At 35.8% G+C, this 27,467-nt stretch overlaps 1 pseudogene; it reads right to left on the minus strand.

Moving 5' to 3' along the window:
• Positions 1-15,329: 15,329 nt before the first annotated feature.
• The window catches only part of LOC109086636, a 140,184-nt pseudogene continuing 128,046 nt past the window's right edge, over positions 15,330-27,467 (minus strand).

Below are 27,467 nucleotides of genomic sequence, written 5' to 3' on the forward strand. Positions count from 1 at the left end.
GAAGCAGTAATCAATAAGTTGTCTACGCTGAAAAAATTAATTCAGAGCTTTTAATATCCCAACCGACTGAGCATTACAGAGTCTTAAATCTTCAAAAAGATGGGCTGCAACTCTCTAACCTTGGTCAGTGCTGCTCCATCTTCTGAAATATAAGATGGAAGTCCACACAAAATATATTTGTCAGGCCACTCTTATTAATAATTGATTTGTGTAACCGAGGGCCAAATATTGCTCATGAGGAGGAATAAAGGCTTGCTACATTGCTGTCATGCTGAGATGTCCCAACAGAAAATTAGTTGTGGTAAAAAGGCAATGACAAAATCCACCAAGAGGAGAGCAGACCTTGAATGTGAAATAGCTGTCTCCAATCAATTAGGAAATAATGACTGAATGCAGCATAACGACTAGACCGTGAGTCCAAGAAGAGTTTAATATTGCATGGCCGCTTATTCGTGAACTCTGTGTTTGTGTGAGTTTTAATTATGTGAATATGTCAGTTATGCTCATGCATGCTTCATTCAATTTTAATGTTGCCTTGAGTCATATCAAAACCATTTCCATAATCACAATTCCACTGAGATTTCTCAGCAGTGTAATTTCCAGATTTCCTCATGCAATATTACCGAAGGTGAATTCTCAGTGGACTGAGTGCCTTTGTTCATGACTTTTACACTTCAGGTTCATTCGCCCTATTGCTTCGTAGTTTGTCAGAAGGCATCAGCAAGGAGTCATGAAACATAAACATCTTTGAAATATGTCAGCACGGCTCCTCAGGAGCTCGATGGAGGCATTTGTTTTTCACTCAGTGTGCTATTTGTCTCGTAGCTGGCCTTGATGTTCTTTTTTGCTTATGTTGTGTCATGTAAGAGCTATGGTAGTCCTGGCAGACAATTTTCCGGCTTGCTACCACATCAAAAGAATGGAAACTGAACCTCAGTACTTAAAACCAACCTTTAAAAGTACAGTTTGTTGCACACAAGCAGCTTTAAATGGGACATTTAGCATATTCAGCCTTGAATGAATGCAGCAGCTCAGGGCATTTTATATTTTATGTCATATATATGTTGCTGGAAATGGCCAAGATTTGCTGGGGGACCTTAGTTGGGGAATTCTATTCAAACACAAGTACCTCTATAATATATTAAAACCATCAGGAAAATAAAAAATCCAATATTGGAGCAATATTTATTGTGAAAGGTGCTATAAAATAATTTTGATTAAAAAAAAAATCTAGAAAGTATTTTTTTTTAGTATGGTGACATAAAATGAAAATTATTTCATTCATAATATCACACTCAAATCACTTGAAAACCTACAGTTGAGGTTAACCTACAGATGGATCTCAAAATCATACAGTCATTGTTGGAAAGGGTTCAAAATACACAAAAATGCTGGAAAACCAAAGAATTCATACACAAAAAGGGTTCAAAATACACAAAAATGCTGGAAAACCAAAGAATTTGTGGGACCTGAAGGATTTTTCTGAAGAACTGCTGACAGTTGAACTGTTTAGGACAAACAAGGGACTCATGAACAACTATCAAAAAACAAAAAAAACAAAAAAAACAAAAAAAAAAACCTGTAGATCATTCAGGTAAGAACACAGTGTTAACAATCACGGGGATGTAAACATTTGAATGTTGTCATTTTTGTATATTCAGCTATTATTTTCTCTTGTGGACTATGTGTAAACATCTTTTATGTGAAATATCTTATTCAGGTCAGTACTAAATAAACAATAACATGCATTTTTTGATCCCTCTTATTTTGGTAAAATAATTAACATTTTGCAGATTTTTAATGATGATGTAAAAATGATGTAAACTTTTGACCTCAACTGTACTTACAGACCAATATGGCTCAGTATTTATTCTTGTATTATGTTTCATACACATTTGTGTATTTGTGGTCTGTGAGCAAAGAATGGTGTGTTTGCACATTTCTTCATTGCAAGGATTGGATAGAGGAAATAAATCTTTTGATTTCCCTAATTTCCCACCTGGCAAGTCAACAAAGCCATTAAGGTATAATTTTTTACTGACAGAGATGTGGGAAGCTAGACATAAAACACTTCTTGTTATCCAGTTGTACCACTCAGATCTCAAAATGGCTCGTAAAACTAATAATAGGAGGACAAATAATAGTAAAATAAATCGTAATAATGCCAAGATTTAAAGCAGTCGTCCTGATAGTCGTCCTGATTTTGTATTTGCGTGGATTTACGGTCCATGCAAACAATGAGTAGAAAGGGGACAAACCAGAGGTCCAGAAATAGAATGTATTTGTCCAGACCAAACAACCGCTTCAGAAGCCAACAACACCAGGATAACGAGATAAACCAGTAAAAATAAAACCGCAAGGAAATGAAGCCCCATTCATCTGGCATAATATAAATCTGAATGCTATTCAATAATAATAACACACCAAAAATTTGCTGCATTTTTCCTTTATGAATGGAAAGATGGCACCTAAAAAAGGCATTGTGGAATCAAGGCACACACAGGCACGTCTAATACTCTACAGGAATCAGACACATGAGTTTTGTGATGATGATCCAGGTATTTGAGCTAATCCACCTAAATTTGTCATCTATCCTACATGGACCTGAAAATATTGCTTTCAGCTCTGAACCTAAACTTAGCAAAGCTTGTTAAACCCAAATCAAATTACTTGGAGTTGAAAGCTTGATCTCTCAGAAAGATTTTTAGTAAAAGAAAAATAAAGCTGGATTTAATTAAAGCTTTCACTTTTGCTTAGATCAAAGGGAAAAGTGTCCTGCCCGAACTCTGGCAGTAAAGATGGAAGCACTCATTCCTTTTTAATGCAACTCTATGCCACAACTTTAAGATTTGTAGAATGAAGAGACTGTTAATTAAACCCATTAGTTAGATGGGGGTGTCCATACTTCTGGCCATGTATTAAATGTTGGGATTATTGGCAGTGTAAATAATTGAACTGCTTACATGACTGCTCAAGCCGATTAAATGAAATAGACCAGGGGTTTTCAAACTGGAAGAGAAAATATTTGGGGGTAAATTTCTTTTTCAAACCAAGGTCATTGTCATCCATTTAGTTTTTAGCTGTTAAACCCAAAATGCCTGTCATTCCTTTCCACTTCAGACACTGTGTCAATGGCTTTCATTTTTGAGAAGCATCTTAAATGAAATCCACAGCAATATGAGTGGGTGAACACACAGAAAGACAAAAACTAAAGGATTTTGTTGCTTAATTAAAGATGGAGAAAAGCAAAATAGAAGAGTCCTTTTGAACTCTGCAGATTTCACAAGCTGTTGATAACCAGTAATGGTGTGTCTAATGGCAGCTTGTTAAGGAAATTGAGTTTTTAGGCGGTAGGAATGCCACCTGCAGTATATCCCACAAAGCCTGTCTCTAGTCTTGCCTGTTGAGCAGCGATCTCAGGGAACTTCCTTTCAACAGCGAGCACCAGGAGTGTTTCTGGAAATCACCCAATCAGCAACACAATGGAGGTTATTTAAGATGTCAAGATATAAGCATTAAAACCTTGTCACTAGTTTGAAGTCTGTGTGCTCTTTGAAGCCGACACCAAGCTGAGGGTCAGAAAGCTGCAGGAGAGACGCAAAGGGCAACTGTCAGGATCAGTCCAAGATCACAGCAAACTAAAACACAAGAAATACAGTAGCATTATCATCCAACACAAGGAACTAAGCCCATGCTGTGACGGGAGATCTTAAAGGGTGTTTTCCCCTAAAATTGGAATTCTGTCATCATTTACTTACCTCAGCTTACATCATATTGTTCCAAACCTGCTTGACTTTCTAGTTGAACACAAAAGGAGAAGCTTTAATGAATTGCACTAGCCACACTTTTCCATACAATCAGTCCATATTATTACTGGAGCTTTCAAGCGTCAAAAGGGTGCAGAAACTTAGATCACAAAATAGGAACAGACTGAAACTTGAGCCATTATTCACTGAGATCAGCATTATCACAGACACAACTACAGTCCTTTTGTGCACTGTTTAAAGCTTAAAGCTTTAGTCCCCATTAATTTTAATGCTTAGAAAAGAGTGGCCAGTGCATTCAGCATTTCTCTCCTTTTGTGCTCATATGAGTTTTGAACAAATGCCACCATTAGCTAAGACAAGAGACCTTGACAAAGTCTGTAGCGTATGTTTCATAAAAGATAATGTTTATATACAAGATTACTTAAGGTGAAATACTGGTCTGAGTGATGGAGAGAGGCTTATGCATTTAATTAATTCAGATAAAATGTCTTTTACCACCTACTTTTAGATAAATGCACAGACTGCAAAGATATTTGTAATAGCAAAATATAATCAAATTCCTATTTTAGCTACATAAAACTCATTAATTTAGCAGATGTTCTTACATAAAATGACTAAGAGTACATTAAGGTAATTTATTCATGTGGATTACAAACCCATGACCTTGGTGTTGAATAAAATACAAAAAATATTTGTACTGATTTACTTTTGTAGTAATTTAAGACTAAATCCTGCTACGCCATTTCACTTTGTGAAATTCCCTTGTGTTTGACCTAGCTGAGGCGTTTTGGCTTCAACAATCCCCCCATCGCATTTCTGAGCCCTGATTTCAGTGATATGATGCCGAGTCTCTGATGACTGCGAGAGAACACATGCTTCTCCAGCAGCGCAGACGCCCCCTCAGGGATATAGCAGATCACTGACGCTCATGTCAAAGGAGCTGTAATGAATTCTTTTGGAGTCAAAATGTCTCATCAAGAGCAGCATCACCAGGTCCTAATTGAGGAGAGAAGAGTAATATAGGTGACTGTCTCCTAACCACAGGGGAGCTGTGTAATTCCCCAAAGGAATCATAGGAACGTGATTGAAAAGTGTGCAAATCAAAGGGTGGGAGGACGCCTGGTGCAGATAAACATGACTGCAATCAGAAATCATCAAACCTGAGCCGAACAGTTCAACATCAACTTAAGAGTTCAACTCTGACATCACTATATGGAAAGCTCTTGACAGACTAAAAAGTTTCAGAATGACATCAAAGGGCCTTTTCAAAGAGAATAATCAAGTCACCGTCTGATGTTTGTGCTCAAAAAAATGAATTATAACTTTCAAAAGAACTATAATCATTTGAAACAAATGAACTTTGCAAGATTGTGGTCTTAATTAACCACCTACGGGCATCACAAAAATACTATAATGACCTCTTATAGCAACTATTTTCCTTTCGCATGTGATACCAGCTATTCCTATAGAGCTATTTATTTATAATCCATATGAAAATGTAAAAAAAAATCAAACCACGATTCAGTGCAAAACACATCAGAGAGATGAAACCTAACAAATGATTCATTTGAAATCTCTGATAGCTCTTGAATGCCGTCGGAGTCTCAGGGTGCATGCTGCTAATAAGCTTTGCTGGAGGCATGAATGGACACATTGAGAGCCTAAAGGCACAAAGACATTGTTAATGAAAAAGTATTGACCTATTCCAGACATGTCACATAACTAAATTTTTCTGGCTGCTCATAACAAAAAGAAAGAGACAGCACTGATTAAGCACATTGTTGTGTTCATGTGCACTGAGTTCAACAACACCTGGAGCGATCATTTGCTTCACTTCAATTGCACAATTACACAAACTCTTAATTGCAACTTTTAACTCTAACAGCAGTAGTACACAGCGAGTGGTGTCCCACAGAGGCACAAGGATTGCTAGCATTAATATAACATCTTTCCACTCTCAAAACGCTTTAGGGGTAATGTTATTCTTGCAGACTCTTAAAAATAAAGTTTCCAAAAGGGGATTTTCACAGTAATGCCATAGAATAACTTTTTCAGTTCCCCAAAGAACCTTTCAGTGAGCAGTTCTTAAAAGAACCACTTTTCTTAGTCTGAAGGACATCAAAGATCCTTTTTCACTATAAAGAATTTTAAGTGGAATAGAAAGTTTCCATGCATGTATCATGAAACCATCAATGCCAATGAAGAAACTTTAAACATTATAATGTGGATTACCACTATTTTTTGTGTTGCCATTTTCACTTTTTGCTGCTCATTAAAAAATCTTTAAAAAAATATATTCAATAATAATAACGGGTTTCATGACTATTCAACAGTTTTCATAGTTCATTTTTCTTCAGTGTTGATTGACATTTTGGGATGTTAATTTTTCATAAATAACCCATATTTGCTTTTTTTTCCTGCACCAAGTACAATGACATTCGGCTTATACGATTATTTAAATAAAACTGTAGATTTAAATTTTGTTTTTAGCAGCGTCTATTTTTTTTTCTTAAATGTAAATTGCAAATTCAGCCTAAAGGAGAAAACATCTGTCTTTAGTCTCGCTCCAGCTCCTTTTTCAAGTGCAGGTGCATGAACACACTGAATTACATTTCAGGTCGACCGTCTTTAGCACACAAAAGATTCTAGCCACCCACGTCTGCAAGCCAAGTATACACCAGCTTCCCATTTCTCTGTTTTGACACCTCGACACATCGTTTTGTTCCTCCTCCAGTTTAGAAACTTTAAATTGATTTGACACTCGAATGGATAAAAGATAGTGGCTTTCCAGTCACAATGAAAGCATTTTGTGCTTCTGTGTAATCATATTTTGCCAGACAAAACAGGCTTTAAGGATTTAATGTGCTCATCTTTAACACCTGGCTTCGTAGAATCACTGTCTTTTCAAAACCATAAACATTTATTTGTGAATGAAGTCCTATATCAAGTAGTCACTAAAACGATACAAAGTTTGTTTTATATAAGTGATTTATGCAAGTCCTAGAGCCTTTCTTAAAGCCTTGTCTGAATGTGTCTAGTAAGTCACCTGTTTTGTTACTAAGAATCCATTCCACCAATGAGCAGCAGTGAAAACTTTTGGATGAGAATGATAAGTGAATTATAGTGTTGTCAGTACAGTAAGTAGCCTGAGTGTTGACACCAAATGTAACTAATTGTTTCAAAATTGCAAAGGTTTTCCAGTAACACTGTACTGTTTCCATAAAGTAGGTGTGCTAAATGGCTTTATAACTGGTTTCGTGTCACAAAAACGTTACCTGTGCAGTTATAACTGCGCACATAGTGCAAATGATTGATTATTGATAAACATCACTAAAATATGCATTGGAATATTTCATTCTGACTACTTTTTGTGTAAGGCACAGAAGAGAAAAGTATATCAAGCACACTGACCCTGCAATGAACTATAGCCTGGAATGAACTAAATCAAAATACAATTCACTGATTTGTTTAAGTCATGACTCAAAAGAGTTTCCAGAAGTCCTTGTAGTACTTATAGCTTGGCAGGCTGCATTTTCAAAGGTCATCTAGAATGACATCAAGCGTTTTTGCACACCTGGAGGCTGCAGCTATATGTGACCTTCAACCAGGACATTGAGAGATTTGGTGAGGGAGGAAAAGGAGCTCAGTCTTGTCAAGATTAGGCTTGAGGTGATGAGTAGGCAGCCAATTTGATATGTCAAAGAGGCATGCTGAGATCCTCTCTGAGATTGCATTTGTGGAGACAGAATGGAGGATAGAGATACAATTGAGTATCATCTGCATAGCAATGACAGCAGTGACAAAAGAAAACATTTCACTCTCTCAGACACAGAGCATTCAGTTCCACTTAGCTCTGTCGTCTTTACACAGTTGCTGGATCGAAAGAAATCTTGTGATAGTCAGAAGGGGTTGAAAATGATATTGATTGATTGATGATCTGCTTTTCCTACACAACAGTGTTTATGAATTTATACAGAAGCCTTCATAGTAAAGTAAAAAAAGTTGTACATTTTAGAGAGTACTCAAATGAGAAAAATATTCTTTTTTTAGAGACAAATATAGGTGTCTTGAAAATAAAATGTGAAAGCATCGGCATGGCAAGTAAAAGTTGAACTACTGACCCGACTGTCCCGGAAGAAAACAAAAAATACTTTTTGTTGATCCTCGCCTGTTCTTAGGGCAAAAAGTTTTGCTTTTTATATAGCTAAAGCATTACTTTCTGCCCTTAAAACACATTCAAGTAAACCCCGTAAACCCCATTTGTGCTGAAAGTGATTTTCAGTGTGAACGATGTTGTTCAGTCAATACCACAACAATTGGATTGCTGTGTGTCTAACAAGAGTCTTCCAGGATGTTCTGCTTCACATAAATCTCCCTTGGCACAAAGCTCTGATCCTGCCAATGCCTGTCACTCTTGACTTTTAACTCAAATTCTGGACAATTATTACTCCAGCTGAATGGAAGATAAGTTTAAATCTTTGGCTGAACTTGTCAAGCAATTTATACTTGTTTATTTAGCACTGCAGACAGAAATGTCCCTTTAACTGATTTAAGCAGGCTATTGTAACAAGCAGCATGACGGGAAGCGAGGGCAAGCTGTGAGGTGGAGATGGGCCAAAAATTTGTCTGAATGGTGAGGGATCTGATAAACCATTTGTTGGTTCCAGGAAAATACTGCTTTTGGTTTTTGTTACTCTATAGTTTACTAAAATTCGAGAGTTTTAGTAATTGTTTGCATTTAAATACTAGCTAAAGTGCTTACAAGAGGGCAGATAATAACCTTATATAAGTGACACAAACTCTATCTTCACATCTCGCATGATAAATAAGCACTTTCCGCATTAGTTTCAGCCTCCGGCAGTTCAGTGTACACTTAAACTGCTCCTTTAAACGATCAGGGCGACAGGCCAAACACTTCACTTAATTGATACCAGTATTTACCATTGAGTAAACTCTTATAATTTAGACAAACTGGAATCCTAAGGTCCACTGTCAAGCATTGATTCCTGAGTCATTATTCTCAAGTGATTGTCTCACACTGAAGTCACTCTTAAAATAGCAACACAACGCTGCATTGTGGGAAGTGAAATAACTGCTCATATAAGATGCTTGTTGTTCATTGCTTGTGTGCCCAGAGGGGGATTTAATTATATCATAATCATCTCCTATACATTCTGTAGTCATTCTGTCCTCATTTCGTGTCGTTTTCTTTTTTGTAGTTTTGACGCATAATGTCTCCTTATCGGTGTGATGTGGTAGCTTTCCCGAGAATATATATACAGTATATATATATATATATATATATATATATATATATATATATATATATATATATATATATATATATATATATATATATATATATATTTTACACATCAGTCACATAAAATGTGTGAAACTGAATGAGTTGTAACATAAAATAACATGCAAATAGTGTATAGATTCAGTCCCCTCATTGTCCAAGACAATATTCCAAGCACCACTATTTATGATAAAATATTTCTGGTTCTTCTGCTGCAGTGAAAAAGCTGCTTGTTTTTAAACATTATTTACAGAGTAGTAATGAAAATTAAAATTATATATATACAGTATATATATATAGTGATATATATATTTATATATATATATATATATATAGTATATATAAAATATATATATATATATATAATAATAATAATAATAAAATTCCATAATTCCAAAAGTTTCAAGGGAACTGAATTTCCCTCATATATAGTCCTTTCTCAGTAAATTCTACCTGACATTATATTATAAATTAAGAGCTTGGCATAACTGGAACAATATCACATCACAGAAATGTACATTATGTCTATATAATTGTAACAAAATTAAAAAAAAAAGAGAAATAAGAGATGTTTACTCCACAAGCCAAATAACAGAATTTAAAAAAATGACATTCTAAAACTGACATATTCTTGAATCTTAATACTGTGTGTTGTTACCTGCATGATCCACGACTGATGACTTTATGTTTTTATGATAGTTGTTCAGTGTAGTTGTTTGTCTTGAGCATTTCAGAAAAGAGAGAGAGAGAGAGAGAGAGAAAAAAACAACAGCAACAACAACAAGAAAAACCTTGGTCCTGCACATTCTTCTGCTTTCTTTTGGCAATTTCTGCATAATTAACCCTGTCCAACAGTAGAAATTTACATGACTGCTCAATCTTTTCTAGGTCTAAATAACACAAAATCCCTCATATTTTCCAAGACTGTAGGAATCCTGGTTCCCAAATAAAAAGGATATTTGGAGCATTAACAAAATAAACATTTGAAAACAAAAAGAAACAGAATGTAATTACTCTTGATTTTCAGCATATTTATGTTAAGCATATTTTGCCTTGCTTTAAATTAATCTTTTGGTCCCCTTAGAATAGTGCTGAGGCCCTCTATGGGTTCCATCCCATGGTGGAAAAATTACTGTATTACAGTATTAGTAATCAAAAATGGAAATTAAAATTCATGTTTGAAATGTCTGAAATGAAGTTCAGTTATATTATTAGTTTCAGCTGCTGTAAAAGCCAAAACAGTCTTACATTTTTCGGATGTCTCTATGTGAATGTTCGCAATCAGCTCAGTATTCTGCTTTATTAAACAAAAAGGTTCAGCTGCCATGTTGGTTTTATGAGACACCAGTCAACAGTATTCATTTCTGCCAGTCAAAAAGTAAGGATACACATTCAGACAATCTTACTAATCTGAATCAAGCATCAAGGTCCAAATGTAACTTTTTATTGGCCATAAATATTTCATTCTTTCAATGAAATTCGAGATGCAATATTTTTCATAAAATGTTTGTCCCTATGAAAGTATTTAGAAGTATTTTGCATTTCTCTAATTCAAGTAATGGTGTGTATCAGTCCCAGTCCATTAATGACTGCAGACATCACTAAAATATAGAAAATTAGCTTCTTTCCTTGCAAAAAATTATCGCACAGTTTCTGCAATTTTTCAGTACAATCAGGAGGTCAGTCAACAGACGGCCGGCGGCCCGTGGGTGTGTGTGAAGCTGAGACTAATAGTTCAAGACTTTGAAGGTAGACCTATTATTCAATAGAAATGAACCAACAATGGGTTTGCTTGAATCAGTCTCAGAAACCATTTTGCTTAGAAAGCCAGTTTATAAACAGATCGCCTTAAGGTTAGTGAGCATTAGGACAACTTAAGACTTCTGCTTTAAAGTCAAGAATTAGCCAAGAACTTAATCAATATGGAGTCAAAGTGAGAGACGTAAATAATAACAGTAATTCCAGAAATGCCCCCAGGGACTGTTTCTGGTTATGACATCAGCATGAAAGTGTGGGCTTTTATATAGTGGGGAAAGCGAGACCATTGGAAGCTGCTGGGCCAAAACTATTCATACAATTCCCCCAAGTGGATTAAATGCTTTGTGTTTTTTTTTTTTTTTCAGTAATTTTTTACCACTACACTCAAAAGCTCAGCTCTGAGCGCCTCTGATTACTGTTCCCTGGGTCATGGTAAACATTCAGAAAATGTCAACCATTAGGTTGCAAGCTACCAAAGTGAGCAGTGAATTTCAGACTGTACTGAACTTTATTGAAGCTGAATCAATGAAAAATAGGGTTCATACATGAAAACTACAGAGCGAAATGTGCTGTAATGTAACATATGCATGTAACATATGCATATCCACTGCACAGAAGATTCCACCTCCTCCCGGTGACCAGGTGATGACGCTGACCCCGGACAGCATGAGGAGATCCTTCAGCAGGATCAATGCATGCAAAGCTCCGGGACCTGACAACATTCCTGGGCGTGTACTGAGAGACTGTGCAGCAGAACTCACTGATGTCTTCACAGACATTTTCAACATCTCACTTAGTCAGGCTGTTGTTCCAACATGCTTCAAAACTACCACCATCATTCCAGTCCCGAAGAAGCCATCTCCATCCTGCTTCAATGACTACCATCCTGTTGCACTTACTCCCATCCTCATGAAGTGCTTTGAACGGCTAGTCATGCACCACATCAAGTCTGCCCCCCCCCCCCCCCCCCCCTCCCTGGACCCATTCCAGTTTGTATATCGGTCCAACCGGCCGACCGATTATGCCATCACTACTGCCATCCACTCAGCACTCACACATCTAGACAAAAATGACTCATACGTCAGAATGCTGTTCATAGACTTCAGTTCAGCATTCAACACAATCATCCCTCAACAGCTCATTCACAAACTGGTCGAGCTGGGGCTCAACACTTTCTGACTGGAAGACCTCAGGCAGTACGTGTCGGCAGCAACACATCCAGCACCATCACACTGAACACCGGGGCCCTCCAAGGATGTGTGCTGAGCCCCCTCCTCTTCACTCTGCTGACCCACGACTGCACTCCGTCACACAACTCCAACCTCTTCGTTAACTTTGCGGATGACACAACTGTGGTGGGTCTCATTAGCAACAGAGATGAAACAAACCACAGGAGTGAGGTGAGCCGCCTGGCCGGGTGGTGCAATGACAACAATCTCTCTCTGAACGTGGAGAAGACCAAGGAGATTGTTGTTGACTTCAGGAGAGTGCACACTCAGCATGCTCCTCTGACCATCAACGGTGCGACTGTGGAGAGAGTGAGCAGCACCAAGTTCCTGGGTGTGCACATCACAGAGGACCTCTCCTGGACTAACAACACCGCAGTACTGGCCAAGAAATCACAATAGCGTCTCTACTTCCTCCACCAACTGAGGTGAGCCAGAGCCCCACCCCCCATCATGTACACCTTCTACAGAGGCACCATCGAGAGCATCCTGACCAGCTGCATCACTGTGTGGTATGGCTCCTGCAATGCGTCCTGCCGGAAGACTCTGCAAAGCATAGTGAGAGCAGCTGAGAAGATAATTGGTGTCTCTCTCCCCTCCCTCCAGGTAATTTGCGGAATCCGTCTCACTCGAAAAGCCCTCTGCATCGCAGGTGGCCCCACCCACCCGTCACACAGCTTCTTCAGTCTGCTGCCATCAAGGAGGAGACTGCGGAGTCTCCAGGCCAGGACCATCCATCAGGCTGTCAGGAAGCTGAACTCGCTCCCGAACTTGCCCCCCCGTCCCTCTTCTGCCCCAGGCACCACTGAACTATGAACCCCCACCCCCCAGATCCCACATCCCCAGGTCCTTCCACTTCCACTAACATACGATGACATGCACCAGTCACTTTGTGCAGCATTGGTCTGCTCACTACCTCATTCCCCATGGAACTGACGTCATTCTACTACCTCTTCAGTCAGTAACTGCTCTTGTGCCCTTTTGTCACTTTATGCAGGCTGAATAAGCTTTTTTTTTGCACTAAAAATCTTTTATCTGCACTTTTTGTTCACTGGTTTGCACTCTATCTGCTATGTGCTTTGCGCTGCTTTATTTAACTTTATTTCTATTTTTTATTATATGTCTTTTTTTACATTTCCTTATTGTATAGTTGTATCTTATATTTTATATTTGATCTAGATTTTCAGGCTCTACTGTTAGTGTTATCTGGATGCACCAGGGGTCTGAGAGTAACGCAATTTCGATTCTCTGTATGTATGTACTGTACATGTGGAAGAATTGACAATAAAGCAGACTTGACTTACTACAGATGTGAGATACAATATCAGGTGTGTTAGTGGTGGATAAATAAGGCTTAAAGCATAAGGCTTTTATTCAGACTCAAAATTTATTTCACAGTGACAGTTGTTCTACTGTAGGACCGTGCTTTTTAACATCCCATTTTTAACCAAAAACATTTCTATAAATGTATACGTACTTATTATTGAATGAACTCAAACAAAAAAAAAAAAAAAAAAAAAAAAAAAAAAAAAAAAAGAAAGAAAGCTTGCTACAGCAGTAAGAATATTCACTTATACATTTGCACTGTACTTGTGATTAATATAGACATTTGTTTTTGATGTATTTGGTCCTTATGATCTCCTGTGAATTTCATGTTGAGAGGTACAATGTTGGAGCATTAGCTACGGAAGAGGATTAGGGCCAAGCAATAATAAAAAAATAAAACCATTTTGAGATTAAAGTCATTATATTGCAAGATTAAACTCGTTAAATTTCGAGAAAAAAAGTCGAAATACAATCTTGAGAATAAACTCATTAAATTTCGAGAATAGAGTCGTTGTGTTTCGAGAAAAAAAACTCGTTAAATTTCGAGAAAAAAAGTCGAAATACAATCTTGAGAATAAACTCAGTAAATTTCGAGAATAAAGTCGTTGTGTTTCGAGAAAAAAACTCGTTAAAATTTCGAGAAAAATAGTCAAATTAATCGTGAGAATAAACTCATTTCTTTCCGAGAATAAAGTCGTTGTGTTTCGAGAAAAAAAATCGAAATGAAATGTAGAGAATAACGCATTCGATCAGTGTTCATTGCATAGCCTATACAGGACATGCAAGAGTTGGATCACTTAGTCAAGCTATATTTTAGACTTTCTTTCAGTAACAAAGAAATACTATAAACTTTAGCTAATTATGACACAATAATAATTAGCACACAAACTTTAAAGAGAATTTGCAAGCGGCTAGGTCTTTTTAGAAGGAAAAATCAGTCCAATTTGCGCGATGTAGGCTACTCGCTTTTGTCCAACATGAAATCACAACCAGAGGACAAAATGCAAGGTTATCGCTGGCTTCACCCAAATGCACTCTGGCACTTGGACAGCTATGATAAATTAAAACCGTACGGCATTGCCATTAATGGCGTGTAATGTAATGAGTTTATTCTCAAGATTGTATTTCGACTTTTGTTTTCGAAATTTAACGAGTTTAATCTCGCAATATAATGACTTTAATCTCAAGATGGTTTTATTTTTTTATTATTGCTTGGCCCTAATCCTCTTCCGTAGCTAATGCTCCAACATTGTACCTCTCAACATGAAATTCACAGGAGATCATAAGGACCAAATACATCAAAAACAAATGTCTATATTAATCACAAATTTTTTTCTCAAAACACAACAACTTTATTCTCTATATTTAATGAGTTTATTCTCAAGATTGTATTTCGACTTTTTTTCTCGAAATTGAACGAGTTTAATCTTGAAACACAACGACTTTATTCTCGATATTTAATGAGTTTATTCTCAAGATTGTATTTCGACTTTTTTTCTCGAAATTTAATGAGTTTAATCTCGAAACACAACGACTTTATTCTCGATATTTAATGCGTTTATTCTCAAGATTTTATTTCAACTTTTTTTCTCGAAATTTAATGAGTTTAATCTCGCAATATAATGACTTTAATCTCGAGATGGTTTTATTTTTTTATTATTGCTTGGCCCTAATCCTCTTCCGTAATTAGCAGCAATAGTTACGGGAAGGTAAACATTTATACATCCATTTATTTTTCATAGAAATGTTTATATATGAAAATACTTTCAATCAAAAATGTTAATGACTTTTCAGTAGTTTCTGATATACTGATCTAGGAGCAAATGTAATTGGGAAAAGCCACCAGAGGGGGAAAAAAAGTAATGTTTTACTTAAATACAAAAATTACTTTTTATATGAAGTCTTTTTATATGACGCCCTTTAATTGGCGCATTCAAAACTCTTTTACCATTACAAAACCAACATCTGCTGAGCCTTCAGTTTCTCATAGACAAACTGCTGAAGAGAGATGCTGTGCACAGCTATAGAGGGGGGAAAAAAAACATAGGCCTATATTTTATGCATTTTATAGAAACTTAAATATTTGTGAAAAGTTCTGGAATGTATGAAAAAATAAACTTTCATATATTTTTAGATAAACTTAGTCAAAAAAAAAAAAAAAAAAAAAATTGGTGTTAATGTATTTAGACAATTTTGGTAACAGGGTTGTAAATATATATATAGTCAAAAATATATATAGTCAAAAAAAAAAAAAAAAAAAAAAAAAAAACATAATATTTAGTTTGACCTCCTGGTATTGATATACATTTTCCTCCTTTTCACTGACTATTTGTTGGACGATAATAATAAAGAAAAATAACAAAAATTTAGGGCCTAATTTAAACTTGGTATGTGCCAAATGTCAGTCTTCCACACTTCACAAAAACAAACAAAATGTGAGTTATGGGACGTCAGAGTAAGACTCTAGAGGATCCGACTTTCAGATTAAGCCCAGAGTGAGTTTATAAGAGTGAATGGATGATTTTAATATCAGAATGTGGAACTGCAATGAAATAATAAAGCACTGAAAAAAAAAAGATATCATACCAAGATACAAAATATATGAAATATGAGACCCAGCATTAGAATTACTCAAGAAAATATCCACCTGCTTGTAGAAGAAATTACAATGACAACAACAACAACAAAAATTAGGCTAAAAAGGCAAATGAAAAAACAAAACAAAAGCCTTTTTTGAGTTTTGTTATAAGAACTGCTTTGATATAATGCAAATAAAATTGACACTGAAGAGGAAAAACAAATAAATGTGTTTGGGGTTCAATACTGGAACATGATCTCAAGTATACTTTTCTATTCTCTTTTACAATAAATCAAATCTATTGAACCTGCATATCTGTTTGGTGTATTTGTTGGAGGACAGAGACAGTGAGACACATCATCAGACAATTGTGAAGGAATTTTCTTGATGTTAAAGGTACTGATCCGAGCTCGTATCACATGTGATTTAACACATGAATACTGAAATTAAAACACAATACACTCATTCCCTCTCAATATTTATATGCAAATCACTGCTGTGGCCGCCTGCGCTAAAACAAAGGACTGACGTCTAGACCCTCATTAAGATGAATTCATTAATTGAGTTTGCTTTCCATTGTGCAGACAAAGCAGTATCACACTTTCTTTCTGTCATACACTAGGAAACATAATACATGATTAGGGTTTATTGATAAAATGACTCAAACTGTGCTGTGGGATAGAAACCATATTCTGTTACATCCTCTTCTGCTTGAATAGCTTTTCTTCCATGAGCACAAGCTGAAAAGGCAACAGTCGTGATTCCAGATGCACTCTTAATAATTAATATTTAATTCTTTTATTTTTTAATATATATATTTGACTTCAATTTTGATTGCCAAGGGTTGCTTTGGGAGAAAAAAGTTTTTTTTTTCTTTTTTTGCGCATGTCTCTGAATATGAAAGTACAGAAGTTATAAATTTTGATAAATATATTTTAATTTTTGATAGTTTTATGGTCCACCAGGCAAAAAAGTCAATTCGTTTAGAAAAGAAACATGCATCATTCCTGTTATTCACGTTTAATATGAGCAACAGTAATAATAATGTTTACCAAAGAGCTAATTCTTATTCTTTTGGACATTTTATCATTTACTTTAATTATTTTGCTGAACTCAAAAAAATATACTAGTATAAGTATTTTTATTTTATTAGTAGCATAAAATATTTAAAATATATTTACATTTTTAGTAGTAATGTTTCAGAAGCCAAAGTCTGTTGATGTATCTGCATAACTGCACTCACGGAGTGTCAAATGGTAAAGCTCTTGAATAATGTAACGCAAGCCATAAATAATGCTCTGCTAATGAAGGGGGAGGGACATGAATAGAGCGAGAGAGTGAAAATTAGCATACTGTAGTTGATACATTAACCTGACGCTTCAGTCTCTATTATGCAACAAATGACTAGAAAAAACAAAGTAAATGCAACACTGCAGAAAATGCATTTAAGATGGTGTCATTTCCACCCTCTTTTTGATGCTTGCTGATTGATATATAGAGACTCGACGCTTTCAGTTAAACTCAACAGTAATGTTATGGGTGTAAATATTACATAAACTGTTCATTAATACATTATACGTTTATTAAAAAAAAAAAACATTAAGTGTGTCATGGAGCGTACATCTGTCAGTGATGAGCATTAACAATGCCAGCTGTGATTTTTTTTTTGCTATTATACTTATTCACACTAAATTAACTCTAGCAGCTACCCTGCGGCATATGAAAAATCAGAGGAAAAAAGTCATTTTCCGCAGTACTTTTGGATATAATGATTCCAAATGCCACCATCTGCAAACTGTTATATCCTCCAAAAAGGTTAAATATGACAAATGTCTAACACACAGTCTCTCTCCTCACATAATACTGGTGTAAAACACAAGACTCAACATTTACCTTCCCTGAGACATTTGCACAGAAGACGTCCTCCCAGCAGCTGTGTTCAGATCTTCCCCCGAGGTGTTTGATCACACTGATTCACCTGACTAAGGTAAAGGTATCTCAATGTGAATACAAGCACCAGATCAGAAGCATCATGCTCTCATGGCCACTCTGAGCCTGATGGAAAAATAATCTAACCGGATCAATTGCTTTAAATTGGGGATTCTGACATGTATGTGTATTTGATAATCAAAAATGTTGTGTTTGAGGAAAAAATTAGATAATACTTACAACAGATATCCTGGTGTTGTCTGAACTTAATGGACTGTGTGAGTTCTTAACATATTCAGTCCAGAGGGATTTAACCTTAATAGCTGCTTATTTTCTTTCTAAGTGAATTTTCAAGTCATAATGGATTGATTTCACAGAGCCCTGCATTGACACTGCTGGCTATACACACACAGTAATATACCCTGAACAAACTATAACTCAATTAAACCAGATGACATTTTAACATTCTGGAGTCAGACTCACTCTGCAACGTGCTGAATGAATCACAGTGTTTTAAAGCCAAGGGTCTTCTGAGGAGTTTAAAGGTACCCTCTGTAATTTCATCTTTATGCTGGCAATATGTTAGACTTGTCATTAACACCTAGCGGTGTGAATGTAACACCTTATTATTAAATTACTAATATTATATTCGTACTCATATAAATACTTTCAGTAAGCAATAACTGACTCCGGTCTGTTGAGATATTAGAAAATATTTTCTAATAATTCAACGGACTGGAGTCAATTATTCTGCTCATACTATGGTTAACACACCTTAAATATTGTTCAGATGTTGTATTTTAAGACATTCATTAGGTTTTTGTTAGATTTTTTTAAGCATTCTTTGATGGACAGATTACAAAGTTCAAAAGAGCATTTTTGAACAGCATTTAGAACAGCAGTTATTTATTCATTTATTAAGAACAGCATTTATTTGAAAAATAACATTATAAATATCTTTACTGTCACTTTTGTCTGATTTAATGCACCTTTCCCAAAAAATCTATTATTTCCTAAAAAATCTACTGACCCCAAACTTTTGAACAGTAGTATGCATATTTATTAGAAAACAAGCAAACAATCAAACAAAAACATCCACAAAATAAGTAAACTGGAAAAACTGTATTATTAGTAGTTACTGGGTATGTAAAAGAGCTACAATACATTTTCACATGCAGCAGCAAGTTTCTCAAAATGATCTTTCTAAAAAAAAATAGCTTACTGTGACGGCATGGTGATAATTAGAAGCCATCAGATAGCACTGAATAATTGCCACATTTATTTACCATGGTATCTTGAAAATGTAATGTAGTGTCTATTAACATTATCCAGCAACTTAAAGGGTTAGTTCACCCAAAAATGAAAATTAGCCCATTAATTACCCACCCTCAAGGCATCCTAGGTGTATAAAGCCCCTTTCACACTGCTATTCCGGCAAATACACGGATAATGTGTCCCGGCATTTGTACCCGGGTCGCTAGATTTTGCACTTTCACACTGCAAGTGATTACCCGGAATATGTGCGTGCATTCACACACAACCCGTAAAGGTCCCGTAAAGACACGTGATATCAGGGTGTGATGTGTAATGTACGAGTCGAAAACGCTAGGCACGTTAACTTTCACTTAAGCTGGTGAACGATCTCAGCTTCAGTGTGGAAAGTAAGGAACCAACTGATCTCACATATTTTTTCGTTGCAAACGTTGATCTGCCTTCAAAACACCCGCTAAAAGAGTCCGACGTGCAGTGTGAAAGGGGCTCATGACTTTCTTCTTACAGACGAGGTTATATTAAAGAGTTATATGAAAAATTGCCTTTGATCTTTCAAACTGTTTTATGGCACTCAGCGGATGTTGCAGTGCACCAGTCTAAAAGAAGTGAAATAAAATGCGCCCATCCATAATAAAAAGTGTCTCACACAGCTCCGGGGTGTGAACAAAGGCCTCCTGTAGCGAATCAATGCGTTTTTGTAAGAAAAATTACCATATTAAAAAGGTAATAATCAATTTAATCTAGCTTTGCTCACTGTTGTACATGGAAGCAGCTCTGGGAGGATGACGTATGAGGTCAGCTTTGCGCATGCACCGCTCAGAAGTGAGGAACGCGGAAGCACAGGGGAGAGATCTAAACAAAACAACGGTCACTAATTAGAAGTACAAAACGAGGATTAGTAAAGAAGAATGTCAGAGGATTTCAATATAAGCCAAGAGGAGACTGGTTTTCCTTTTGCTAAAGTAAGGAAACTTTGCTTCCTTTGCTCCTGTATACAAACGTTGGTTTTCACGAGACTCATTGGCGCATATACGTCATCCTCCTACAAACACCAACAGCTCCAAATAGTAATTAAACATTTTAAATTATCTTTATTTGTACATTTCTCACGCTGACTGTCATCCCATCGATTCGCTACAGGAGGCCTTTGTTTACCCCCCGGAGCCATGTGAGACACTTTTTCAATGGATGGACGGTTTTTATTTCACTTCTTTTTAACTGAAGCACTGCAACACCATCTGACTGTCATTAAACAGCTTGAAAGATCAAAGACAATTTTTAATATAACTCTGACTGGATTCGTCTGAAAGAAGAAAGTCATATACACCTAGGATGCCTTGAGGGTGAGTAATTTATGGGCTAATTTTAATTTTTGGGTGAACTAACCCTTTAACAAAACAGCACTGCTACTGAATAACTACTTCACTGCTGAGAAAAGTGGGTTTCACAGAGCATGGCATTGACATTGCTGACTAAACATACAGCTGACATACACTATAACAACTATAACCCAATTAAACCAGATGACATCAAAATGTTTCAAACTGAGTCTGTCTCAACAGCCTTTTCCAGCATAGTGGTATGATAAACACATTTGACTCTTCATGCTAATTACTTGACCTTTAGAGAGCTTAAATGCTGTAAAGATGCTGTAAAATGGCATGGCTAGAAAAAAGGTGATTTTTAATAAGTGAGGTTATTCATAACAAAATTAAATTGTAGTCAAGTTGCAAACAAAAATAAAATATTAATACAAAAACCTAGCACAGCCCGTCTCACTGTAATATAGTGCAATAGTATATGTATAATGCTGATAAGGCACTCCGAAAATCAGTAATCTTAAGATATGACAACAGTCAAGACAGTCTTTCAGGCTTCTGTGATAAAATACACAATGTGTAAAATAATGTAAATCCTCATTAGGAAACAACACAAATTAAGTACCCTTTTAGAAAAAACAAAACAAAAACATGAATGTAGAAAAAATAAATAAAAATAAATAAAAAGCTGTTAAAACTTTATTTAAGGCTTTTTTTTGCTACTATGGGCTCAATACTAAAAACTTTTCTACAGATAACCAACTTACAAGCAATAGCAGAAAATAAATACAATATAACTAAGGCTGCATTTACACTGCAGGTCTTGATGCCCAAATCCGATTTTCTGACTGTATCCGATTTTTTTGACGACCTGCTTACATCATCTTTTAAAAGTGACCCGTATCCGATTTTTGCATTTACACTATACACTGCTGAAACTACCAAACGTAGACGTTCTGACCTGGAAAATGAAGTAAAAACAGCACGAAATACAATGGATGCAGATGCAAATAAAATTATACAGTGTTTTGCTTTCCACAATATTTTGAAAAGTCAACAAAAAAAAAAAATCAGCAAAACATTGGTCTCGTACGGCGGAGACAAAAGCGATTAAACACCGTGCCTCCCCATATCTCGTGAAATGTCTTCAAACATGGATTTATTTCTGTAACAACCCTGCATTTTTGCCTGCACTGTCTCTTCGCCCCAAAGACTTAAAAGACATGAAACTTCAGCATTGCTCCACTGTGTGTATCCTTCGTCCTCCATCGCGCCTATAATAAGTCTGTGATCTCAGTTGGTGGTGTCCACCCTGAGTTGACGTCACTTTTTTAATGACGTACGACTCGCATTTACTGGGGAATATCCGATTTGTCTGCTGCTACATGGCACACGCAAATGCACGTATCCGATTCATATCCGATTTATTACCACATATGAATGAGGCCTGAATCCGATCTGAGAAAATCGGAATCCATGCGTTTTTTTTTCCTGCTTACACGTTCACCGGTCCTCAACATTGTAGAGATATTGTGGAATTTCAAACAAACAAACAAACAAACAAACAAAAAAAAATCACACAAAAAAATTTAACAAATTAAATAAACAGTGCTTTTCAGGTTTTTCAAGCAGATCTAAAATAAATTTTCAGGTACAGAAACGTAGTAATCAAGTGTAAAATAACATTGCAGTCTTCACTGTATAGATTAAATATAGATTCATCCTTATAAAAGTTTTTCAGTCAAAATCTGTGAGATTTTTTTCTTTGACATAAGTTTTCTTAGTCTGCTTTCACTTAAAGAAGGATCCAATATGCTAATACACATGCGTTTTCTTTCTCAACAGTTTACATTAAGACATACTGTAGGCCTAACCGACTGTGCTTACTAGGATATTTGCCAAGGCGCACGTTGATGTAATTTGGTCTATTTGCTTATTAATGCACAAAAACAGCGGAAAAGAGCTCAATTGGGTATTAACGCGCTGTCGATGCTGCTGTCTGTATGCGTGCGCTTTGGATGTGTGCGCGTGTCACTGCGTGCTAAAAACTTCTCACAAGCGCTCGACAATTCCGTCAACTATCCCGAGCGTCTTTTACGCTTGCCATTCAGGCAGTTTTACCATCCCGATATGTGAGTTTGAACGAGAATGCACGCGTTCGCGGTAAAGCATAGACGGACATTGGTGAAAATGTGGACAGGGTCAAAATAAGGTGCCAGATTATAGCCTACTACAGATATTTTTTTTTTTTTTTTTTTTTTTTACGTGTGGCATCGATACATCATATCGTTAGACATTTAATCGATGCATCGATCCATATCGATCGATCGTTACACCCTTAATAATTATAGTATCAAAGTTGAAACAGAAACCAACTGATTCTAGATAAATGTTGGCGCTTGTGACCTTGGTAGTCACACAGAATTGTACAATATAGACTAAATCAAATCTCTCCAGTGATCCGGTGTAACCTTGAAGTTTTCCTGGGAACATGATCAATACATCTATCAATTGCAACTGGACAGCTTCAAAAGAAAAGAAAAAATTGCGGTTTTAAACTCCACTGTTCGCACAAAGAATGATTCTGAGCTTCGAGGGGTTATAGACATGTTCCCCATCATTAGTATAATAAAAACGCACAAGGATTCTTTTATGAGTGGATGAAATGAAGTGATATATGATCACCAAAATGCAACTGTGATATACACAAAACAGCATCTACAGCTGTACGTCTAAGTCGAATGACAATAGAAATAACCATTGTTGGCACTCGCACAGGAAAGAGCCTAAATTTGAGTGGATATTATTATCTCTAAGAAAAATCAATTAGTTCTGGAAAGAACAGTGAAGTCTAAAGTCCTCAAAATGGGTTCTTATTGTAAGACATGAATCCTTCTGCATAACCAAAACCTTTAAGAACATAAAGACTAAGCACTAGGACCTTGAAAAATTGAAGGGTTTTGTTGAAAAACAAGGATGGCTTTAAGGAAGAAGGCACTCCGAAAAGGAACTTTGAAGTATTATTCTGTGCAAAGCCAGTGCTATAAAGCAAAGAGGCCTCTGGAAGAAATCCTGCCCGAGCTGCTGTGAACTTTTAATGGATTTCATCCAATGAATAAAGTAAAAAAAATACTTTGAAGACTGTATGAGTAAATGCCAATAAAGTCAATCCCAACTGTACTCAAAAGTAAAGGCAGTCATCTCTATTTATTAAGCTCAACTGGACCATTGATTTTTTTCCCAGCATATTTTAGTCTCAGCGATCCCCCATACAGACTTTTAAGTCAAAAAGCAAGATTTACTCAGTACCAACTTTCATTAAGAACACTCATATTATATTATTTTAAACAGATAATTAGTCAGGACATTAGAAAAATTGATAACAGCTAGAATTTGACAACCCGTCAGTTGTTCCTAACCCTGAGGTACATTTAGTTTTTTAGAAAGTTAAACTTATAAAACAGAAAAAAAGAGACAATATATATAATATTAATAATGTCATGATTTTTTCAGTTCCTCTTTGAGGTAAATAAGAAAAAATAATGAGCCATACACATGAAACACTTTACTAATTTCTGTTTAAATCATTCATAAATCCATTCTTTTGTAAACTGTCCAACTGATTTGAATGCAATCATTTATGCAAGAATGGTTTTACATATAATATCCACAGGAATTCATTCTGTTTATTTCATAAATGTAGCCCAAAGCAAGATTTGTGGCAGAATAAATTTTCACACTTTATGAATATTATTGTTATTTTATTTATTGAAGTTAGCAGCTGTCACAAAAGTTCTCTTCTTCTCTTTAATGTTTGTAAAACGTATATATTAAAATAAAAATAGTAGTTGTAGGAATAGTGGTAAGTGTTTTTGGTTATTAGGAACATATTTTTGGTTTGGTGTTCATGAAGGGGCACTGATGTGACTGATGGGCTGCAGAAGATAAAAACAACAACAACAACAACAAAAAAACCCTTCCTTATAAAAATACTTCTAACCTAAAAGAAGTTTGTCAGTCTCAAGTAAACAACAAAAAACAAAATCCATTTATGTACATTTGGAAAAGAAAAGCCATTAGAGAAAATCAGATTATGGGCTCTCTCTCATATTGCCCATAAACAGAACAAAGATAAAAGATGTCTGAAAGGATCACTACAGTTCCATTTGACACAATATCAAAATCTCAAATATCACAGTCTTTAATGCTCTACATATAAATCTATGTTCATTCAAATGGTCCTGAGACATCAAGCATTAAAAACTTTGTGGCAGATTTTGCATATACGAGTTTCCAGATTTATAACCCCCATGAACGCTTTACAAACACTTATTCAGTTTATGAAAACCAAGTTAGAAGAAAATTGTGCGTACATGTATAAACTTTAATCCACATTCTGTCTCCTGCCCAAAGTAACTAAAATGGAGATTACACCACCTTTTTTATTATGCATAACTTCATCAGCATGTCATTTCCATGTGCGAAGACAATTCCAAGAGTTTGGCCTTCAGGAGTCAAACTTATCATTAAAATTTAAATGATCAGAATTAATTTCATACACTATATGAATATTAATATATATATAAAACTATTTAATATTCATAATATAATGAAAGGAGTATTTTTTTTCTTAAATGCTGATGTGTATTGAAATGGTAAATACATTTTCTGATGAACTGTGCATTCAAAACCCTGTGAATTGTATGCCCACTGACTATAGCTGCACATCTCCAGCACTGTAAGGTATTAAAAGCCAATCCATAAATCCATTTTCCAAAAGGAAAGGTCAACCTGACTGTTTATGTAGATCAAAATTTTCAGGGATGATGGGGCAGCTGTAATTTACTTCCCGAGTCCCAATAAATCCTACCTTACCTTACAAAGTTGTCTGAAAGGTTAAGCCCAAGTTTGCTTACTTTGCACTTCCTCAGGCTCTTAAAATAGACTCTAAATGATATTAATGGTGTGCTTTGCATCCACTTTGCTGGGCTGGTAATGAGGGTGTGGGGGAGGGAGTGGATCAAAGAGATGGAGCCGTGCTTCATGAATTTCTAATTAGAGCTTTAAGCCTCATCAAGTCACTCAAAGAGGCCGTGGACTAAATGAGAACGGCGCTTTCCCATACAAATCACGCATCAGTCATTCACAATCAACCATCATCCTCTTCTGTGAGCGACACTGTCTTCTACAGTGTTCTTGGCAAACAATGGGTTTTCTTTAATCTGTCGGGTCACACAGAAGTGAAAGGAGTCGCGGGTGGCCCTACTCGGGCCAGTGAATTTAATATCTCTGGCTGACAGATGTGTCACAGCAGCAGATCATTTTATAATGAGTGGATTCTCAAAAGTCAGAGGTTGCTGTAGCCTTTTGAGAAAAACAGCTCGTCACAAAGTTGTAATCATATGACACATATGATTTATGGTGAATTGCAGCTATGCTGAACTTTTCTGTAATGGTAACTCTTAAGGCTGTTATAAATTTCATCCATTAACTTAAACTGATAACAATACTGGGGCTGGATTCACAAAATAGAACAGAACAAATTTCTTCTGAACTTTATTCTCAAGTTAGAAAAGAAAAGAAAATAGCAGTTAAGAATATTTTGTAGTCTCAAAAATATTAACATGGAATGCATTTTTGCAGTTAAAAATGTGAAACTTGCGGCAGTGGCAAGGTCTAGAAACATATTTTATTAAAATAACTACTTTTAATTTGAGCACAACAGTCAAACACATCCATCTAGTGAATGTCCACATAGAAAAACAATGCAAAGCAGCACAGTGGAATGCAAAATGCGTTCTGTGTGAACGGCCCCAGAGAATGTTGTTTTTATCTTTACTCTTAAGACAGTCATTGTGATAACCTCCTAAATTTGGGATATCCTCCAACTTGTCTTAAATACCCAAAGGTGAGATGTTTTATTTGAATTGGTTGGGATATTTTGAATATTAAGCATGGTAACACTAAATGAGTTACATATAATACATAATAGTGTATGAAAACATATGAAGTGACACTAGAGAGCAGTAATGTAAAGAATGATTTCTCATGATTAAACTTGACATGAAATTTTTCAAGAATTTAACATTCTTACAAACTACTTTTTCTAACTAACTTCTTAAAGAAGATCTTTGTAAATCAAGCCCCTGGTTATCAGAGATTGGTAAAATCCCTACTGGAACACTACAGTTCTGGTTCACTAAAATAAGATGGCAAATTGTCTTGGTGGTTTAACCCTGACAGATGAATGACAGAAAGACTTTGCAATTTTACCCTTCGTGCAATAAAACAGTATCCCTGTATTGATTAGCTTTAATCCCACCAGTAATCAAACTGTCTGTGTAAGCAAAAGTCTGGCAATATTGTACATTGTAAAACAAGAATATGTCAAACATAATCCCTATTTGCTTTAACTGTCCGAACTGAAGAAAGAAACTTTACCAAGTCTGACATCTTATATGTAAAAACAAATTTCAAAAATGATACTATTGAATTGCCTGAAACAATTCAATATAACAAAAGATAAATGCATCTCCCGTCACAGACTGAAAATGGATATCACTTCTGGGAAGAGATTCACTGAAAACGTGTCAAAGTAAATTCAGTATATCATAAAATATAATCTAGATTATATTTCCCTTGCCACAAAGTTGTGCTTTACGGAGGGGGAGCTAATCAGGCCTTTTCAAAGGTCTAGATGAAGTTAACATTCAAGATTTAACACCCTTATTTGAAATTTCGCAAGACTAAATATACCCCTGAAGCAGGAGATTACGAAAGGTCAAAATTAGCATTTCTGGCACAGCAGCAGCACAACAAAAAAACTCTGCAACTACAGAAACAAGAGATTACAAACTGAAAACAATTACATAACCTGAAAGAAAAACACAAATATGATAATTGCTTATCATTTAGGTAAATGATAAACAATTATTGTAGAGTTTTTGCACAACACAACGGAAACAAGCCACAACACAACGCATAGGACTA

This window comes from Cyprinus carpio, chromosome B8 (genome assembly GCF_018340385.1).
Source record: "Cyprinus carpio isolate SPL01 chromosome B8, ASM1834038v1, whole genome shotgun sequence".
Lineage (NCBI taxonomy): Eukaryota > Metazoa > Chordata > Actinopteri > Cypriniformes > Cyprinidae > Cyprinus > Cyprinus carpio.